This window comes from Amblyraja radiata, chromosome 2 (genome assembly GCF_010909765.2).
Source record: "Amblyraja radiata isolate CabotCenter1 chromosome 2, sAmbRad1.1.pri, whole genome shotgun sequence".
Lineage (NCBI taxonomy): Eukaryota > Metazoa > Chordata > Chondrichthyes > Rajiformes > Rajidae > Amblyraja > Amblyraja radiata.
The window spans coordinates 31023655-31029670 of NC_045957.1; the positions used below are offsets into that span (position 1 = coordinate 31023655).

Sequence of the window (6016 nt, forward strand, 5' to 3'; positions counted from 1 at the left end):
CGAATCAAACTCAAGTACAATAGGTAGAGCAAAGGGGAAGATTGCAGAGTTCAGAATGTGGTTCTCAGCATTATAACGCACCAGTTTCAAAGACAAAGTCCAATGTTCGCTATGGGGTAGAGGGGAATTGGACAGTACTCTAGCTTATCGATGGTTGGTCGGCCTTCTCTGAAACGGAAGCTGCACCTCCTTCCTTTGTAAGATCTAAGACCTGGGTTGCATCACAGCTTGGTTTGGGAACAGTTCTGTCCAAGACCGCAAGAACTTGCGGAGAATTGTGGATGTTGCCCAGTCCATCACACAGATTACACCCCCCACCATTGACTCTGTTTACATTTCACGTTGCCTCAGTAACGCTGCCTACATAATAAAAACGTATTAAATCCTTGCGATTCCTTCATCTCCCCACTCTCATCGGGCAGAAGATACAGAAGCTTAAAAACATGCATCAGTGGCCTCAAGAACAGCTTCTTCCCCTCTCTTATCCGGCTACTGAACGGTCCTTCCACAAGCTAGGGTTCTGTCTGATTTACCTCTGCCTCATTGTGGCCATTGGACTTTGTCTCTGGAACTGGTGCACTACAATGCTGAGAACTATAATCTGTACTCTATATCTTCCCCTTTGCTTTACCTATTGCATGCTGTGAGTGTATAAACTGATTTGATTGGATAGCATGCAAAACAAAGCTTTTCACTGTAGCTTGGTACACGTGACAAAAATCAACCACAACCTAAAACTAAACCCTAATACGTCTCAATAAGGTCACCCTTCATTCTTCTAAACTCCAGAAAACATAGTCCACAAATTGTTCAGTCAGGAGAACAAACCCATACACTGTACATCAGGTGTGGTCTCAACAAAGCGCCATATAATTGTAGGAAGACACCTCTGTAATCTTTTTCCTATACAGTATATTCATTATCATGTGTTGCTAGAATTTTGTTTGCATCACAGGTTCTGATTAATTAAAGCTGGCACAAGGCGATGTGCCAAAGCAAGTTGTTTAGTAGTACGTTTGATGTCTTTTTATGAGAGAGCCTGGTATTAATCCATGTACACTCTGCCAGACAGCATAATACCCATGTAGAAGTAAACCATATGCCTTCACCACCTGAGCCCTCAGGTGCAGGTGCTGAACAATGCAGCAAAACTCTGCCAAGGATCAGCATTAACTCTTGACAGAGAGAAGTCGGAACTTTATTGTTAGATTGATAAATTGCAACAGAGAGAAGGAAGAAATTTGCATCAGTCATTGCCCCTTTCACAAGTGCAGGGTATCTCTAAGCACCGAGCAGAGTGTTAAATATTATCTGGAGACTCATCGCCTGAAGAAGGGGCAATGACCCATTCCTTCTATCCAGAGATGCTGCCTGTCCCGCTGAGTTACTCCAGCATTTTGTGTCAATCTTCGGTGTAAACCAGCATCTGCAGTTCCTTCCTACATATTCAAGTAAAACTGTTCCACCAGACCTACGTAACATCTGAAGGAGCAAGCGTAAGAACACAAATAATAGAAGAAACAAAGAACTGCAGATGATAAGATCGTAAGATCATGTGATAGGAGAAGGATTAGGCCATTCGGCCAAACTACGCCATTCAATCATGGCTGATTCATCTCTCCCTCCTAACCTCATTCTCCTGCCTTCTCCCCATAACCTCTGACAGCCATACTAATCAATAATCTATCTCTCTGTGCCTATCCACTGATTTGGCCTTCTGTGGCAGAGAATTGCCTCGAACTAAAGACATTTCTCCTCATCTTCTTAAAAGAACGCCCTTTAATTACCTCTCGTCATAGACTCTCCCACTAGTGGAAACATCCTCTCCACATCCACTCTATCCAAGCCTTTCACTATTCGGTATGTTTCAATGATGTCCCCTCTCATTCTTCTAAACTCCAGCGAGTACAGGCCCAGTGCTGACAAACGCTCATCGTGGGTTAACCTACTCATTCTTGGGATCATTCTTGCAAACTTCCTCTGGACCCTCTCCAGAGCCAGCACATCCTTCCTCAGATATGGCACCTAAAATTCCTCACAATATTCCAAATGCGGTCTTACCAACTCCTTATTTAGTAGGCGTTCCCAACCTTTTTCATCCCATTTGCCCCGGCAACTTCAATAACACATAACAATGTTATTTCACTTATTTATGAACAACTAACGATGAACAGATACTAGAACTATACACATTCAGTCAATGAGAAAAAATATGTACAAATCCAGAATCAACAAATTTACCCCCTGGGTAGGAGTAATTTACCCCAGGTTGGGAACCCTTGTTATCGAGTCTCAATATTACATCCCTGTTTTTGTATACAAGCCCTCTTGAAATAAATTCTAGCATTGAGTTTGCTTTCTTTACTTTGACTTGCAGATTAACTTCTAGGGAATCCTGCACTAGCACTCCCAAGTCCCTTTGCACCTTTTTTTGGATTCTCACCCGATTTAGAAAATAGTTTAGCCTTTATTCCTACTACCAAAATGACTCCAAACTTTGCAACACTATTTTCCATCTGCCACTTCTCTGCCCACTCTCCCAATCTGTCCAAGTCCTTCTGTAGAGTCCCTGGTTTCCTCTTCTCCTGCCTCCCCTTCACCTATTATCATATCATCTGCAAACGTTGCCACAAAGCCTTCAACCCCCTCGTTAAATCATTAAAATACATTTTGGTGTTGGTTTACAAAATAAAAGATGCAGAGTGTTGGAGTATCTGGTCAGCCAGCATCTCTAGAAAACATGGATAGGTGACATTTTGGGTTGGGGCGTTTTAGGTCTGAAGAAGAACATCTACTCAAAACTTCATGAATCTTATCTTCTCCAGAGATGCTACCTGACCTACTGAGTTACTCCAACACTTTGTGTCCTAGTTTAGTTCAGTTTAGTTTAAAGATACAGTGCGGAAACAGTCCCTTCGGCCCGAGTCAGCGCCGACCAGCGATTCCCATACAATAGCACCATCCTACACCCTAGAGATAATTTACAATTTTTACCAAAGCCAAAGTAACCTACAAACCTGCACGTCTTCGCAATGTGGGAGGAAACCGGAGCACCCGGGAAAACCCACGCGGTCATGGGGAGAACGTACAAACTCTGTACAGACAGCACCCGAGGTCAGGATGAAACCCGGGTCTCTGGCGCTGTAGGGCAGCAACTCTACCACTGCGCCGTGTCCTTAAGAGAAATAAGAACATTGAACAGTGCAGAGGAAAAACAAGCTGAGGGGTAATCGAGGATGAGGTTGTGGTCGAGGCAATTACAGGTTAGGGGTCGGTGGTAGGAGGGGATTTGACAGGGTCAGGGTGGGCAGTAAGAAACCAGGTTCTGTACATCAGCCAGACAGAGAGGCAATTGGGCAGATCTGAGCGGGGGAGGAAGCGAGCTCACTGAAAAACATTGCATCTACTAGTAGCTGTGGGACAACTTGGACATTTACGGATTGAGTCTGCGTCTGGGTTTGAGTTTGGGTTTGCGTTTGAGGTTGCGTTTAGTTTATTGTCACGTGTACTGAGGTACAGTGAAAAGCTTTTGTTATGTCTTAGCCAGCCAGCAAAAAGACAATACATGATTACAATCAAGCCTTCCACAGTGAACAGACACAGAACAAAGGGAATCACGTGAATAGGTTAGGCCCTCTATAACTAATGCCAGACTGGACCTCAAGCCTCTGGTTTAAACCAGATTATTGGCAGACTTAATTGCTGCTGACCAAGGTGATGTCAAAATGCATGCATTGCACTCTGATGCCCCTGTGTCTGGCTGGCGGTCTCTGTACATGTGCATTTATTTTAAGGCTCAGCTGGCACAATGTGGGTACGATCACGCAGAGCACAAAAAGTTTGAACTTTGCATGGCATTTCTAGACTAAAGAACCGTGTATTCTCATTACCCTGAATTGATTGCACAGCACTTGGCTACTGTGTGTAATTCGTCACTGTACTATGATTATTCTGTGTCACCACTGTGTTGGAAGTTAGGGTAGGAGTTGCCCTTTGTCACCAGTTGTTTCAAGTGCTGTAGTTTCTCTTTGGACTGATTGTGTTCAAATGTTAGCGCCCAAGAGCAACCTTTGTTACTACTCATTTTCCATAATTCACAAACCTGTAAGGAAGCACTGTTCAGGATCATTGGTGCTTTGTGGACAATAGATTTGACAGAGTATCTATTGTTGTCTTTGTACCCTTGCGGGTTTTCAGTGAAGTACCATGAACTTCACAGGGGGTGGTACAGTGGCGCAGTGCTAGAGCAGGTGAGGGAACAGGAAATAAAGTAGGGAAATCAGATCGACTGTATTGAGAAATGATCATGGACTTGATTGATTTCATTTATTTCTTCTGTATTGCAATGAAGTGAAGCTCAAACCCAACCGAGTACAACCCCCGCAATGGGACTTGAGATTAACTGTTGCTCTTTCCACAGATGTTGTCTGACCTACTGTGCATTTCCAGCATGTTGTGCTTCTACCCACTATGTTTCATTATTTCCACCAGTAGAGGTATGGTGGAGAAGCAGACAATGCCGTTCCAGATATTCACTCCTAACTTATTAGGTAAGGTTAGGTTACATTCCAATTTCTGTTAAATTTACTTGCATATGCACAAAGGTCTAATAGACAATAGACAATAGGTGCAGGAGTAGGCCATTAAACCAGAGGCTTGAGTAGGCAGGAGTAGGCCAGCACCGCCATTCAATGTGATCATGGCTGATCATCCACAATCAGTACCCCGTCCCTGCCTTCTTGCCATATCCCCTGACTCTGCTATCTTTAAGAGCTCTATCTAACTATCTTGAAAGCATCCAGAGAATTGGCCTCCACTGCCTTCTGAGGCAGAGAATTCCACAGATTCACAACCTTCTGTGTGAAAAAGTTTTTCCTCATCTCCATTCTAAATGGCTTACTCATTATTCTTAAACTGTGGCCCCTGGTTCTGGACTCCCCCAACATCGGGAACATGTTTCTTGCCTCTAGCGTGTCCAAACCCTTAATAATCTTATGTTTCAATAAGATTACCTCTCATCCTTCTAAACTCCAGAGTATACAAGCCTAGCCGCTCCATTCTAGCAACATATGACAGTCCTGTCATCTCAGGAATTAACCTCGTGAAACTACGCTGCACTCCCTCAATAAAAAGAATGTCCTTCTTCAAATTTGGAGACCAAAACTACACACAATACTCCAGGTGCGGTCTCACTAGGGCCCTGTACAACTGCAGAAGGACTTCTTTGTTACTATACTCAACTCCTCTTGTTATGAAGGCCAACATGCCATTTGCTTTCTTCACTGCCTGCTTTACCTGCATGCTTACTTTCAGTGACTGATGAACAAGGACCCCCAGATCTTGTTGTACTTCCGCTGTTCCCAACCTGACACCATTCAGATAATAGTCTGCCTTCTTGTTTCTGCCACCAAAGTGGATAACCTCACATTTATTCACATTAAACTACATCTGCCATGCATCTGTCCACTCACCCAACCTGTCCAAGTCATCCTGCATCCTCATAGCATCCTCCTCATAGTTCACACTGCCACCCAGCTTTGTGTCATCTGCAAATTTGCTAATGTTACTTCCCTTCATCTAAATCATTAATGTAAATTGTAAATAGCTGCGGAACCAGCACCGAGCCTTGCGGTACACCACGCCTGCCATTCTGAAAGGGACCTGTTTACCCCTACTCTTTGTTTCCTGTCTGCCAACCACTTCTCTATCCATGTCAGTACCCTACCCCAATATCATGTGCTCTAATGTTGCCCACAAATCTCCTGTGGGACCTTATCAAATGCTTTCTGAAAGTCCAGGTACACTACATACACTGGCTCTCCCATGTCTATTTTCCTAGTTAGATCCTCAAAAAATTCCAGAAGATTAGTTAAGTATGATTTCCCCTTCGTAAATCCATGCTGATTCCAACCGATCCTGTTACTGCTATCCAAATGTGCCGCTATTTCATCTTTTATAATTGACTTCAGCATCTTCCCCACCACCAATGTCAGGCTAACTGGTCTATAATTCCCTG

The 6016-nt window shown here is 43.7% G+C and overlaps 1 long non-coding RNA gene across 1 annotated transcript; it reads left to right on the top strand.

Annotated features, from left to right (window-relative positions):
• The first annotated feature begins 287 nt into the window (after window positions 1-287).
• On the top strand, window positions 288-3850 carry LOC116984128. Its single transcript, XR_004414891.1, has 3 exons — window positions 288-328; window positions 1543-1545; window positions 3840-3850. It is a non-coding gene; the product is annotated as an uncharacterized LOC116984128 (long non-coding RNA).
• The last annotated feature ends 2166 nt before the right edge of the window (window positions 3851-6016 follow it).